The sequence below is a fragment of the Ictidomys tridecemlineatus genome, chromosome 5, assembly GCF_052094955.1.
Source record: "Ictidomys tridecemlineatus isolate mIctTri1 chromosome 5, mIctTri1.hap1, whole genome shotgun sequence".
Classification (NCBI taxonomy): domain Eukaryota; kingdom Metazoa; phylum Chordata; class Mammalia; order Rodentia; family Sciuridae; genus Ictidomys; species Ictidomys tridecemlineatus.
The window spans coordinates 18,298,927-18,314,699 of record NC_135481.1 but is presented as its reverse complement, the minus strand read 5'-3'; the positions used below and the strand labels follow the sequence as shown (position 1 = coordinate 18,314,699).

The 15,773-nt window shown below is 43.0% G+C and overlaps 1 long non-coding RNA gene across 4 annotated transcripts in view; it reads left to right on the top strand.

Moving 5' to 3' along the window:
* The window catches only part of LOC120886319 (uncharacterized), an 18,348-nt gene extending 2,575 nt beyond the window's left edge, over window positions 1-15,773 (top strand). For 3 of the 4 annotated variants that reach the window (XR_013438500.1, XR_013438502.1, XR_013438501.1), the window contains exons 2-3: window positions 10,998-11,132; window positions 13,305-15,773. This is a non-coding gene — a long non-coding RNA (uncharacterized LOC120886319). Of the gene's footprint in view, window positions 1-1,843; window positions 1,890-10,997; window positions 11,133-13,304 lie in introns of all 4 variants that reach the window. The other variant, XR_013438503.1, reaches the window with a different exon arrangement.

The following is a 15,773-nucleotide window of genomic DNA, read 5'->3' as shown; positions in this document are numbered from 1 at the left end:
TTTTCCCTTTTTATTTAATTATTTTTGTTGTTTGTAGTATTGGAAATTAAACCTAAGACTTTGCACATGCTAGACAAGCACTCTACCACTGAGCTACATCCCCAATAAAGTTGAAGGGGCTTTCATCTTGTGGTTTTGGTCTCCATTTTATAGAAGGTCAAGCTGAGGCCCTAAGAGGTGACAATGACACAGGGCCCACTATGGGGCCCCAATCACTGATTTCCATGATAAGATGCTGATACTTTTTTAATAAAAATCTTTATTAATTTTATGATGATAATAGCATTGCATGCCCATTATTGAATACTAGAAGTGAAGCTTTGGTTTATTTTGTTTTGTTTTTTGGCACACGGGATTGAACTCAGGGGTGCTTAACCACTGAGCCACCTCCCCAGCCTTTTTTATTTTTTATTTTGAGACGGTCTCACACATTTGCTTGGGGCCTTCTAAATTGCTAAGGCTGGCTTTGAACTTGCAATCCTGCTGTCTCAGCCACCTGAGTCACTGGGATTATGGGTGTGCACCACTGCACCCAGCAGTATACTTATTTACTTATCATGAGCATTTTTTAAATTTTTTGCTCAGTTTTTAATGATTGAGGCTAGAGTTTAACTCAGTGGTAGAATGTTTACCTTGCATGCACAAGGCCCTGGGTTCAATCCCAGAACCATCCCCCCAAATGTAATGATTGTTTATTCCCCAGTATATTGCCTTCATTTATTTATCCTATCTTCTGTTAGACATTGACGTTTTTTTCTATTTTTTTTTCCTTTTTGCCTTCATAGGCGTTATATGAGAATTTTTTTTTTTTTTAGAGAGTGAGAGAGAGAGAGAGAGAGAGAGAGAATTTTAATATTTATTTATTTTTTCTTAGTTCTCGGTGGACACAACATCTTTGTTTGTATGTGGTGCTGAGGATGGAACCCGGGCTGCACGCATGCCAGGCGAGCGCGCTACCGCTTGAGCCACATCCCCAGCCCCTATATGAGAATTCTTGATGCCTCCAAAAGATTCCCCTTTGTGTGACCAGCCCTTAAGCATTTTGGAGGCATCAATTTTCTGATTCCACCCTGGGTCCCCCACAACCCCTGAGTGGGAGAATCTCCAACCCCACAAGGATATAAAGATCATGAAAATGCAAAGTTTTCACCAGCCCACGCTTCCCTGAGTTGTCTTATACCTTCCCTTCTGATAGTGGTGTATAAGATGTAGATGGAGTTGAGAGTGGAGTTCAGGGTGTTCAATTCTGTTTGAAAGGTGTGGGGTGTGGTGCCCATGCCTGTAATCCCAGCTGTTAGGACTGGGGATGTGGCTCAGTGGTCAAGTGCCCCTAAGTTAAATTTCCAGTACCAAAAAAAAAAAGGGTACAAACTTTTATTTCTGTTTCCCCCAGTTGCAGCCTCAAGTAGCCCAGCCTCCAGCAATCTTCTGTGCCCCCATTCAGCCCCCAGCATTAAACTACATGTCACCTCTGAGCTTCTCACATTTCTATCCCCTTTGCTTAGAGGCCCCCCACCCCCAGTTTCCTGACCTTCGCCAGCAGCCCCCCCCCCCCAAACACCCACGTTCTCAGTTTCTTTTTGGTATCCTGTTGAGCTTGGGCACATCATGTCTTGGAGTCTCACATAGCACATGGGAAACTCTGTCTCCAAGGTTGTCCATAAACCCTGCTGAACAGTAGAGCTTGATGAGTAGTGGCCATTTCCTCTCATAGAAATGGTATCTAATCATCCTTTGTTGAAATTATATACTGGGATGTTACTAAGGCCTCAGGATTCTAATGTTTATGGCCTTTTTCTTTGATTTGCTATACTTACATTATTCTTTGGAATTTCATTCTCAGGGTAGGGAAGAATCGGATGGTTCACTCCCAAGAAATGCCACCCCAGGTATGCTTTGTTACTTCAGGTCAGGTCCCCACCATATGTATAAAATTATTTTAAGAAATTTTTAGGTCTGGGGATGTGGCTCAAGCGGCAGCACGCTCGCCTGGCATGCATGCGTCCCAGGTTCGATCCTCAGCACCACATACCAACAAAGATTTGTGTCTGCCGAAAACTAAAAAATAAATATTAAAAAAAATAAAATAAATTTAAAAAAAATAAAAATAAAAAATTTTTAGTTGTTGATGGACCTTTATTTTATTCATTTATTCATATGCAGTGCTGAGAATCGAACGCAGGGCCTCATACATGCGAGGCAAGTGCTCTACCATAGAGCCACAACCCCAGGCCCCAGGCCCTCACTTCTGACTCCAGCTTCCCCGCCATCAGGGCAGTAAGATGACAGATAGGCAGGGTAACCTTGAAGCTCAAAGGGTGGGTATTTTTGAGGCTTATTTTCTTGATACTTATAGGTTTAGTCTCCACTCTCTTAAGTATAAGAGGCTCAGGAGGGGAAGGGGACAAGATGCTGTTCTGTGCCATTAATGTGTCATCTCTCATAACCTTCCCATTGTTCCTGCAATCCTTAGTTATTTTTAGGAATCTGAGGTTCAGAAATTTTAGAGGAATTCTCCTAGCCACTAGTGGATGGCTTGGGTGTTGGGGAAAGAAGGAGACAACTTTGCGACAGGATTCTGATTCTGTAACCTTGGACAAATTACTAACTAAATACTGGTCAGTTCATCTGTAAAATGGGACAATAGTGCACAACTGCATAGATGTGTTGTCAGACAAGAGCTTCATGATAAGGTCTTAGTGGTTGTGGTTATTACCCGTGGTCCTACTCCTAGTGTATAGGTGAAGGTCGGAGAATGGGTCATTTCGATCGAAGTCCCTGAGATCTCTTCTTGCCACTCTGGGCCACATTCTGAACCTGAATCTCAGGTTCAAATCCAAGACAAACACTGTATCCAGGTATCTGTGCCAAAAGATCTGAGTTTGCATCCAGGTGACCATAGCAACCTGTGTGGCTATAGGCAGGTAGTTTAATCTTCCTGAGGCTTTGTTTTCTCAAAGTTTATACTAGAGATATCTTTCAGGCTCTTCTGAGTCTCACTCAGGTTTTCCTGAATATTAGATGAGACCCTAACTCTGAAAGTTCTTTGTTGGCCACAGAGCTCCAGGGCAACAGAAGAGATGATTATGACATCAACAAAGGAATAGAATATATAAACTTCATTTAAGATCCAGCCTTCCAGAGAGACAGTGTTTCCTCCTGCAAAAAAAAAAAAATTTCCTGCTCTATCACATGGCTAAAAATTAGTGGGGTACTGCCTGAGAAGAGGGGAAGGTATCTCTTTTTCATATTTGAATCTTCAGTGTAGACACTGAAGATCCCAGGTCCTGGCAAAAGAAGTTCAAAAGTAACAAAACCAGGCTTGGTGGCGCAAGCCTATAATCCCACCTGCTGGAAGATTGCAAGTTCAAAGCTAGCCTTAGCAATTTAGCAAGGCCCTAAACAATTTAGATGGGGATGTGGCTCACTGGTTAAGCACCACTGGGTTCAATCCCTGGTTTAAAAAAAAAAAAAGTGGGCTGGGGTTGTGGCTCAGTGGCAGAGCGCTTGCCTAGCATGTATGAGACACTGGGTTTGATCCTTAGCACCACATATAAATAAATAAAACAAAGGTCCAGTTGACAACTTAAAAAAAAAAAAACTATTAAAAAAAAGTGAATAACAAGTGTTTGAAAGGCCAAGGTTTCCATAGGAAAATCCGTGAGATTATTTTTTATACTCACATGTTAATGACTGCTTCCCATCTATCCCCAGATGGGAGAGTGGAATAGAGGGAACCTACATGGGAAAAGTATAGAGGATTAAGAAACAACAAAGAGGGGTTGGGGAATATAGCTCAGTTGGTAGAGTGCTTGCCTTGCATGTCAAGGCCCTGGGTTTGATCCCTAGCACCACAAAAAAAAAAAAAAGAAACAACAAAGAGAAGCCCAAATGTGGTGCATGAGCAGGCCAAAGATTTTTGGTCTGAGCTCTCTACTTGGACCTTCCTCTCAGCAGCCCACTCCTTCATTTTGTTATCACAACAGGGCCAGTAGCCTTTGCTGATTTGGAAACTGAGGGTTAATAGCTGAAAAGCTCACCTGAGTATACACAGCAAGGTACTGAGTACCTTTCATACTTTCTGTTTAATTTTAAAAAGCAGGTACTAGCCAGGTATGGTTGCACACTCCTGTAATCCCAGCAACTCAGGGGGCTGAGGTAGGAGAATCGAGAGTTCAAGACTAACCTCAGAGGCTGCAGTTGTTGCTCAGTGGTAGAACACTTGCCTAGCCTGTGTGAGGCACTGGGCTCCATCCTCAACACCACATATAAATAAAATAAATGTGTCCATCTACAACTAAAAAAAAATGGCTAAGCAATTTAGGGAGGCCCCAAGCAACTTAGCAAGACCATGTATCAAAAGATAAGTAAATAAATAAAAAGCAGGTAGTGCTACATTTTGAATATGTCCCCCAAAACTTTATGTGTTAGTATCTTTATCCCCAAATTAATATGTTAATGGTATTTGTTGATGGTTCAGCAAGAAGGCAGATGTAATGCCATTCTCTTGAACTTCCCAGACTCCAGAACTATGAACTAAATAAACTATTATCTTTTTGTGGGGATGGAGTTCCTAGGAGTTGAACCTAGGGGCACTCTACCACTGAGCTACATTCCCAACCCTTTTTATTTTTTGAGACAAGGTCTCCCTAAATTGCCCAGGTTTGGAACCCTTGAACTGGAGATCCTCCTGCCTCCACCTCAGAGTCTCTGGGATTATAGGCATGAAACAGCACACCCAGCATAAACCTCTATAAATGCCTGATCTCACTGGATGCAGTGGCACACGCCTGTAATCCCTGCAGCAGTTCGGGAAACTGAGGCAGGAGGATCACAAGTTCAAAGCCAGACTCAGCAACTTAGCAAGACCCTATCTCAAAAGAAAAAAATAAATTAAAAAAAGGGCTGGGGCGGTGGCTGGGATTGCGGCTCAGGGTTAGAGTGCTCGCCTTGCACATGTGAGACCCTGGGTTAGATCCTCAGCACCTCATAAAAATAAATAAACAAACAAAAAGATACTGTGCCCATGCATAACTAAAAAACAATTTTTTTAAAAAAGGGCTGGGATGTGGGTCAGTGGTTAAGTGCCCCTAGGTTCAAACCCTGCTACCAAAAAGGGGGAGGGAGGGAATTACCTGGTCTCGGATACTTTGTTACAGCATCAGAAAGTGGACAGAAAGATAACTTAGCAATTTTATTTCTAGGAAAAAACTAAAGATCTTTTCAGGGGCTGGAGTTGTAGCCCAGCAGCAGAGGGCTTTATTCCGCTTTACTCCCTCATATGAGGCACTGGGTCTGATTTTCAGCACTACATATAAATAAGTAAATAAAATAAAGGTTCATCAACAACTAATAAAAAAATTTTTAAAAAGGATCTTTTCAGGGGCTGGGGATGTGGCTCAAGCGGTAGCGCGCTCTTCTGGCATGGGTGCGTCCCGGGTTCAATCCTCAGCACCACATACAAAGATGTTGTGTCCGCCGAAAACTAAAATGTAAATAAAATATTTTTTTTAAAAAAAAGATCTTTTCATATGGAACCCTCAATAATCTTTTTTATCTTCCAGTAAGTGAGTGTTTGTGCGTATGTTTTAACAGGTTTTTTTTCTTTCTTTTTTTTTTTTAATTGGTTGTTCACAACATTACAAAGCTCTTGACATATCATATTTCATACATTAGATTAAAGTGGATTATGAACTCCCAATTTTTACCCCAAATGCAGATTGCAGAATCACATCGGTTACACATCCACATTTTTACATAATGCCCTATTAGTAACTGTTGTGTTTTAACAGTTTTAAAATCTGGCATCGATTAAATAGTACTTGCTAAAGTTTTACTGGATTTGAGCCTTCCCAGTGAACCAAAGGTCACTGAAAGCGCCTCTCCCTCCTGCTTCCCTACCTGAGACACGGGCCTCCCTGAACCTGGGAGAGGACCCTCTAGGCCAGATGAACTGCAGAATTGCCCAGCATGTCTGGGAGACTGGCACTAGTAAGCATTTTCCAAGAAAAACCCAGGGGCTTAAAGTAGGAATAGTTGTACTTAACCAGCATTTCATGGGACAGTTGAGTCTTGGGAACTGGGACTCTTCCTGAAGGGAAGAGGACACGAAGAGGGTAAGCTGGCTCTACCCTCAGCGCTGAGTGTGGCAGTTCAGCTCCTATGCCCTCTATCTTTACCACGTTCTTTGGCTTCCAGAAGAGCCTATCTTCCAACACAGGAAGGGAGCAGGTACACTCCTTATCTCTAATATATTAGGGATTTAACCAGGCAATAAGGGGGAGAGGGCATTAACCTAACTCAAATGCTTCGCCAGTGGTGGAGTTAGGACGTTAATGATCACAGAATCTGTGTTCAGTGGAGCCCAAGAGGTCATCCAAGCCAGAGACTCCACTCTTGGCTGCAGACCAGAATTGCTTTTTGAAAAAGACTGATTCCTGGTGCCCATCTGAGTGCAGCTACATCCAAATCTCTGGGAACAGACCTTGGCAATCTTGTACCCCATCAACTGGAACCCTGGGATCTGAATCCAACTGTTTGCACCAAACACTTGAATCTCTACGAAACACTAATCCAGCCTTTGCCTGAACTTGAGGATAAGTAACTGGTAGCTCCCACCCATTTTTCTACTGCCACATAAGTATTATTACCAGATAGTGATTAGTGCTAAGTAACATTTTTGGGAATGTGGTCATTGACCTCTTAACACAGTAATTAAGCTTTCAAGTTCTAGACTGAAAAGGGCCTGGGGGCAAACCTTGCTTCACTTTCTATTTATTCTGTGGCTTCGGGCAAGGGAGTAAGAACTCACCCTCAGTTTTTTCATCTGTAAAATTGGGTAGTGCCTGTATTACAAGGTTTATGTGGAATCAAAAGATGTAATGTTGTAGGAAGTGCAAGTTGTCTTCTAAATCTGTCCCTGTGCCTTTTTCTAGCTCCTCCATACATGATGTCTGTGGGCTCCACAGCTCCATAGAGCAAACCCATGTTCCCTGTCACTAGACAGCTCTTGACAGACCCCTTTCCTAGAACCTGACCCTATTTCCTGTTGCCTCAAACCCTCTCTTCTACCAGGTACAATGGCACACACCTGTAATCCTAACAGCTCAGGAGGCTGAGATGGGAGGTTCCCAAGTTCAAGGCCAGCCTCAGCAACCTAGCAAGATCCTAAGCAACTGAGTGAGACCTTGTATCAAAAATAAAAAGGAGGGGCTGGGGATGTGGCTCAAGCGGTAGCGCGCTCGCCTAGCATGCGTGCGGCCCGGGTTCGATCCTCAGCAGCACCACATACCAACAAAGATGTTGTGTCCGCCGAGAACTAAGAAAAATAAATAAATAAATAAATGTTAAAAAAAAATAAATAAAATAAAAAGGACTCAAGCTGGGGATGTGGCTCAAGCGGTAGCGCACTTGCATGGCATGCGTGCGGCCTGGGTTTGATCCTCAGCACCACGTACAAACAAAGATGTTGTGTCCGCTGAAAACTAAAAAATAAACATTAAAAAAAATAATAAATAAATAAAAAGGGCTGGGGATATGGCTCAATAGTTGAGTGCCTCTGGGTTCAGTTCCTGGTACCAAAAAATAAATAAACCCTCTCTTCTGGACTGTTTGGCACTAGAGGTGGTGAAATAATTTGTGAGGGGGCTAATGCCCAGAAGGGCCAGGCCGCTGGAGTTTCTTGAACATGAGGGAAATCAGAGCAGTTCTGTAGACAAAACTGTAGAAAACAGGGATCCCAGGGGAAAAGAGAATGGCTTGGGGCTGGGGATGTGGCTCAAGCGGTAGCGCGCTCGCCTAGCATGCGTGCGGCCAGGGTTCGATCCTCAGCAGCACCACATACCAACAAAGATGTTGTGTCCGCCAAGAACTAAGAAAAAATAAATAAATGTTAAAATTCTCTCTCTCTCTCTCTCTGTCCCCCTCTCTCACTCTCAAGAGAATGGCTTTTGGCCTGCTAATATAAGGCCACCAACACAGGCCGCCAGCTGTATCCCAGCACAGAGCTAGGCATATCTCTTCTCTGAGCTCATTCAACCTTTATAGCTGCATCATGAGATGATTTTCCTGTATTTTACATTTGAAATGCAGAGGTTGGTAATCTGCATGATGACACACAGCTATAAATGGAGGACTGGGATTTAACCTACAGTTTTCTGTACCCCACTCTTGGAACTAAATGGAAGAAAAGAGTTTAAATTGAGGTCTAGAAGCTGGATATGGTGGTACGTACTTGTAATCCCAGTGACTTGGGAGGCTGAGGCCAAGGTTGGGGTTGTAGCTCAGTGGTAGAGCACTTGACTAGCACTCATGAGGCACTGGGTTCGATCCTCAGCACCACATAAAAAAATAATAATAATAAAATTAAATAAAGGCATTGTGTTCATCCACAAATAAAAAAAAAAAATTTAAGGCCAGTCTGGGCTAATTAGCAAGACCCTGTCTCAAAAGAAGGGGGCAGGGGCTGGGGATGTGGCTCAAGCGGTATGCGTGCGACCCGGGTTCGATCCTCAGCACCACATACCAACAAAGATGTTGTGTCCGCCAAGAACTGAAAAATAAATATTAAAAATTCTCTCTCTCTCCTCTCTCACTCTCTCTTTAAAAAAAAAAAAAAAGAAGGGGGCAGGAGGGTGGGTGCTGGAGCTGTGGCTCAGTGGTAGCGCACTTGCCTGGCAAAAGTGAGGCACTGGGTTTGATTCTCAGCACTGCATATGAAGAAATAAAATTTTAAAAAAAAAGAAGAAGAGAAAGGGCTGGGGATGTAGCTCAGTGGTAGAGTGCCCTTGGGTTCAATCCCCAGTATTGTTTTAAAAAAAAAAAAAAATGAGGTCTAGGGTCAAAAGTGAAATGTACTTCCAGGAATCATGTGAGTAAGTATTTGCTAATTTATTATCTAACAACACTAGTACTAAAAACAACCCTCTGTGTTTTTAGTACTCTTTATTATTTTATTTCCATAAATATACACCTTTATTTTTTTTCCTTTTTCAATAGCTCTATGGTTGAATTTATGAAGCACACTTGAGGCCCTGAGTTCAATCCCAAGCATTGCCCCAAAATAAAGAAGGATCAACGTGAATGAACATCAAAAAACCCTGCAAAGTTTTTAAAAAGCCAAATTCAAAAGCTCACTTGTTTTATGATTCCATTTATACAAAATATCCAAAATGGGCAAATCCATGGACAGAAAGCAGATTAATGGTCATTAGGGACTGGGGAGATACAGAGTAACTGCTAATAGATATAGGAGTTTCTTTTTGAGGAAATAAAAATATTCTGCAACTAGGTAGAGATGATGATTAAACAACACCATGAATGTACTAAATTATATACTTTAAAATGGTTAATTTCATGTTATTTGAATTACACCTCAATTTGGAAAAAAGAACATTGAACATTAATATTGAACATCATCCCCCACAACCAGCCCTGTCCCCCAGAAACCAGTACAAGTCCCAGAGATGTTCTAAGCATTTGTAAACGTTTGTGTGTATAGTTTTTATATATCCAGGGCTGGGGATATAGCTCAGTTGGTAGAGTGCTTGCCTTGCATGCACAAGGCCCTGTGTTCAATCCCTAGAACCATACACACAAAAAGTAAACAGTAACATCCTGTATACATTGTTCTGTACCTTGTTTCTTTTCCTTAGAACTTGGACATTAGTCTGCATTTTACAGACTTGCTAGATCCTTTTTAACAATCTCATACTGTTCCATTTGGTGGATATGTTCTAGTTTATCTAGCCTGTTCCTATTGATAGATAGCTTATTTTCAGTCTTTTCGCTATTTTAAACAAGGCTGCTGTATTGTACATTTCACACACTACTGGGGATTGAGCCCATAGGTGCTTTACCACTGAGCTATTTCCCCAACACTTTATTTAATTTGAAACAGAGTGCCACAAAGTTGCCCAGGCTGGCCTCGAACTTGCAATCCTCCAGGTGCATTGCTGGGATCAGAGGTGTGTACCACTGTGCCAGCCTTGATGGGATCTCTGGGCACATACCCCCTGGCCACTGGCCTGCAGCTCACATCTCCCAGGGACAGCCCTGCCTGCCCAGGCCTGCAGCCTGATTCCTGGATCTCCCTCCTTCCCCACCCATTCCTTTTCTCATCTCTCAGTAGAGCCATTGCCACCCATCCCCAAAACCTGGGCTGGGAGTAAGGCTCATAGTCAAATCTAACCTCTATCCATCAGACCTAGCAATAGCAGGTCCCCAGCAAGAGATTTCAAGACGGAAGATGCAAAGCCAAAATGTTAGGGGTTTCACTTCTGACTCTCACATTCCATTCTACATAGAAGGCAATTGAGGCCCAGAGATGAGAAATGTGGCTCAGCAAGAGAGTTTAGAGCCAGAAAAAGGAAGCCCCATCATCTGGTACCCTGTCTGGGTCATTTCACTCATTTAATTAATGGTTATTGGGGGCTGGAGACATAGCTCAGTTGGTAAAATGCTTGCCTCTGGTGCATGAGGCCCTCGCTTCAGTCCCCAGCACCACACACACACACACACACACCAAAAAAAAAAAACAACAACCAATAAATGGTTATAGGATGCTATGAATGCTCTGTACACCAGACACCATGCTAGTCAACAAATAAAACATAAATCCCTGCCTTCCTGGAGCTCACATTATATTCAGAGAGACGAACAAAAGCTGAGCACATTGGTATCCATCTGTAATTTCAGCTACTCTGGAGGCTGAGGCAGGAGAATCGCAAATTTGAGGCCAGCCTCAGCAACTTAGTGAGACCCTGTCTGAAAATAAAAAATTATGAAGGGCTGGGGATGTAGCTCAGTAGTAATGCACCTCTGGTCTTGACTCCAATACCTTGGTGTATAGTGAGATCCTTAATCCAAGTGGACCAATGAGGTCTTTCCCTAAGAATGTATGCTTGAGCCTGAGGATGGCAGGAAGCCATTTTTTTTTTTTTTTAAAGAGAGAGTGAGAGAGAGCGAGAGAGATAATTTTTTTAATATTTATTTTTTAGTTCTCGGCGGACACAACATCTTGGTTGGTATGTGGTGCTGAGGATCGAACCCGGGCATCACGCATGTCAGGCGAGCGCGCTACTGCTTGAGCCACATCCCCAGCCCGGCAGGAAGCCATTTCAGCATCTTTCAGAGTAAGTAAGCCTGGAACACTCAAAGCTCAAAAGTAATAACTTTTTTTTTTTTCTGCCATATACATGGGGGAGGGAAAAAAGCAAAGAAAGGGGATTAAACAATCTTTATAACTTTCCGAGGCATTTTCTTTCTTCCCTCACAAAGCTTGCTGCCTTTGCTTCTTGTTAAATTCCCCCCTTCGTGGTTTAAATTAGCACTTACTGCTTTTTTTTTTTTTTTTTTTTTTTTTTGGTTTTAGTAATTCAACCCTGGGCACTGTACCCTGAGCTACATCCCCTTTTTATTTTATTTTTTTTTTTTTAAAGAGAGAGTGAGAGAGAGAATTTTTGATATTTATTTATTTTTTTAGTTTGGCAAATTTATTAAGGGGTAAGTGGCATACAGTGAAGTGCTCTGAGGATAGAAAGGAAAAAGCTAACGTGTTCTTTCTGCTCTTTCACTCATCAAGCAACACAGAAGACTCCTCTGACTTCTGGTCACCAATAAATACATGAGGATTTCTCCCTCTAACAAGGAGTCAGTTCTGAGTTGGACACAAGCTGGTGTCTTCCAATTCAATTCAATTCTGACACCCTTTACCTTTATGTGGAGATAGGGTCAGATCCCACAGGTTGAAGACTTGTTGCCACAAGACAGCCCCCATTTCCCTTGCCAGTTCCAATCTCCTGTTGTTTTACCAGTGCTTCTCACCAGCTAGCCTCTTCAGCCTCAATTAATTTGCTACGGTGCTCCATGGATCTTCACTTAACATCTATCAGTTCACTCTAAAGGCAACTGTAAAGGCTACCAATGAAGAGATGCACAGGGCAAGGTGGGAAGGGGCCTGGAGCTTCCATTCCTCCTTCCATCATAAGGAAGCATATGCCACTGGATGTGGTGGCGCATACCTTTGATCCCAGCAACTTGGAAGGCTGAGGATCCCAAATTCAAGGCCAGCCTGGGAAATTTAGCAAAAACCTGTCTCAAAAAATTAAAAAGGCTGGGAAGTAGCTCAGTGGTAGAGAGTTTTTGTACCACCACCCCCACCCCTGCCCCCTCAAAAGGGGAAGTATATGCAGTTTGTATCTTTGCTGTTATGTATTATGCAACCCCAGGCATGTTAGCAAACTTTTCTGAGATAGCTACATTGTTCTGTTTTTTTTTGGAGGGGGGTACTGGGGATAGAACTCAGGGGCCCTCAACCACTGAGCCACATCCCCAGCCCTATTTTGTATGTATTTTATTTAGAGACAGGTTCTCACTGAGTTGCTTAGCACCTTACTTTTGCTGAGGCTGGTTTTGAACTCATGATCCTCCTGTCTCGGCCTCCAGAGCCTCTGGGATTATAGGCGTGTGCCACCACACTCGCTTATTTTGTTCTTTTCTACTACTGGGGATTTAATCCAGGGCCATGCATATGCTAGGCAAGTGTCTTATATCTGAGCTACATTCCCAGGTCTCTTTTATTTTTATTTTGAGATAGGGTCTTGGTAAATTATTGGGGCTGGCCTCCGATGTTATCCTCCTGCCTCAACTTTCCAAGTTGCTGGGATTTACAGTCATGGGCCGCCATGCCTGGCTGTGAATTACTTTTTCTCTAATGGTGAAAAAGTAATAGAACTAACAAGTGCTGATTTAAGCCAAAGGGAAATTTATTGGATGAATTCTAACGTGACTCCAGGAAACACTGCCAGCTGGAAATTTACCAAACAGTGTCCTTTTGGATTTATTGTTGTTGTTGTTGTTTTGGTACTGGGGATTAAACGCAGGGCCTTATATGTGTTAGACAAGTCTCTACCATGAACAACACCCCTAGCCCCCAACTTTTGGGTTTTAATGGAGGATTTTTTTTTTTTTTTTCTGTGCTAGGGATTGAACCCAGGACCTTATAAATGCCTGGGGCAGGGCGTGTGGCACAGTGGTGGAGTGCTTGCCTCTCATGTGTGAAGCACTGGGTTGAATTCTTAGCACCATATATAAATAAATGATTAAAATAAAGGCCCATTAACAACTAAAAAAAATATTAAAAAACAAAAACAAATGCCTGGAGCAATCTTGAGCAATATCCCCAGTCCTAAAGGAGATTTCTTTACATAATCAATTGTAATGGCCAAATAAATCATTGACCATCCTGCCCCTTTTCCTCCAGGAGATTGAGGGAATGAACTGAAAGTCTCAATCTTCTATTCCAGCCTTGGTCTTTCACCGGACTACCTCTTGTCCTGAGGCCACCCTGGGGAAATTAGCCATCAATTAGCATACAAAATGACCTTGACCACTATGGAGATTCCAAGGATTTTAGAAGTTATATGCCAGGAAGTGGGGGTGAAGACCACACAACAGTCTGTCCTTGGTATCCATGAAGAATTGATTCCATTAAAGGTGAACAAAATTATGGCTTTTGCAGGTAAAGTGGATGGAGTTGGAGAATGTCATGCTAAGTGAAGTTAGCCAATCCCAAAAAATCAAAGGCTAAATGTTCTCTCTGATAAGTGAATGTTGATCCATAATGGGGGGTACAGGCATGGGAAAAATGGAGGAACTTTGGGAAAAGGGGAGGGAGAGGTAGGGAGGGAACATGGGGGCAGGAAAGAAGGTGGAATGAGGTGGACACCATTACCCTAGGTACATGTATGACTGCACATATGGTGCAACGCTACATCATATACAGCCAGAGAAATGAAAAATTGTGCTGCAATTGTGTACAATGAATCAAAATGCATTCTGCTGTCATATACACCTAATTAGAATAAATAAATCAATTCATTTAAAAAAAAGAATTGGTTCCAGGACCCCCAAGGACATGAAAATCTTCACCTGCTCAAATTCCTTGTAAAAAATGACATAGGAGCCAATGCTGTGGTGCATGCCTGTAATCCCAGCAATTTGGGAGGCTGAGGCACGAGGATTTCAAGTTTAAGATCAGCCTCAGCAATTTAGTGAGACTGTAGAGAGCACCTGTTCTTTCCAAATTACTCCACAATGTATAGAAGAGCAGTTTTCAGGCTGTACTTGAACGTTGGTTTTGTAAAGCAGTCATTGTCACAGGCTACTCCATTTTGAGTTTAAGGACTGAGTTGGAGTCACTCCACCCTTGTTTGTACAAGCAAACAACCACCAACTGCCTGGTACAACCATAATGCATAAACTTATAAATAAATTAATCACGCTAATAAGATCAACCATGGTTGGGCATGGTGGTGCACACCTGTAATCCCAGCAGCTTACTTAGGAGGCTGAGGCAGGAGAATTGCAAATTCAAAGCCAGCCTCAGCAACTGAGCAAGGTCCTAAGCAACTTAGTGAGAACCTGTCTCAAAATAAAAAATGAAAAGGGCTGGGGATATGGCTCAGTGGTTAAGCACCCCTGGGTACAATCCCCAATACTGGAAAAAAAAATGTGACCACCCATGAACTTATCAAATTAATCAGAAGCACATGGTTATGTGTGCATGCCGCAGTCTGGCTGGGCACAAATAACTGAGCCGCTGCGAGGCACTTGTAGGTTCAAACAGGAACTACTTTATTGTCCGAACTCTCACCCGCACTCCATGCACACTCCCCGGGAACTCTCCCAGCCCTCAACCAGGGCTCCATGCAGAACTCAAAAGTAGCGGGTGGCTGAGACAGCAGGAGTCTCCCTATTGCCAGACAGCAGGGGTCTATATACAACTGAATACACAGCCTGTTTCAATCCAGCATCATCCAGTCACAGCAATTATACACAGCTTAACTTAAGTATCATCATCTTAATGGCTCGCTGGCTGGGCTGGGGATGTGGCTCAAGTGGTAGCGTGCTCGCCTGGCATGTGTGCGGCCCGTCTCAGCACCACATACAAACAAAGATGTTGTGTCTGCCGAAAACTTAATGGCTCGCTGGCGTCACCTCTCAACCACTCCTTCTGGCAAAATGCCAGGCGCCATCCGGACTCGGCTGTGGCTCTCAACATGTGCATATCAAACTGATATGGAAAAAAATAAGCTCATGAGTTTACTGAACACAGCAGATCACCAAATGATGCAGCCACCTCACTTAAGACCTATAAGAAGAAGAGTACCTCAGAACTGGACATGGTGGCCTCTTGACCTCATCCTCTGGTCACTTGTTATGAGCCTTGCCCAGGAAAATCGCCACGGCTACAAACCTCCAAATCTCTGTCCTTGGGCTTTAGCAAAGGGTGGTTTCTCCTGCCTGTGTCAATGACACAAGTCCTACTCCAAACCAACACTCCATGCTGACACTGTGGAACTGCCACTGTCAGGACCTTGGCCTACAATCAGTTCCTGCATTTTGACAGCTTTGCCCCTGAACAAGTTCTTCTGCTGGTTCCAGGTTGTGATCTTCTCTGATCACCTACAGTGGCTCTGCATCCACCGCGCTCCCTGCCTTTGCTCTCAGTCCAGCCTTCTGGACCCTGTGTCTGCCTTGCCTAACCCTTCCTTAGCCTTTCTGTGACCTTTATGTGTAGTTGTGTAAAGTGTAATGTGTGATTTGAGTGCTTCAATATTAGCAATTAAGATTGGAATGAAAGAATCTGTGAGTGCCCAGTTTATGACTACCAGATGACCTACAAGTATTCAGTGACTGCCACTGATGAAGGTGGTATAGGCTGTGAATTTATGGTTATTCAATAAATTCTGACATTATGGAAAGACACAAAA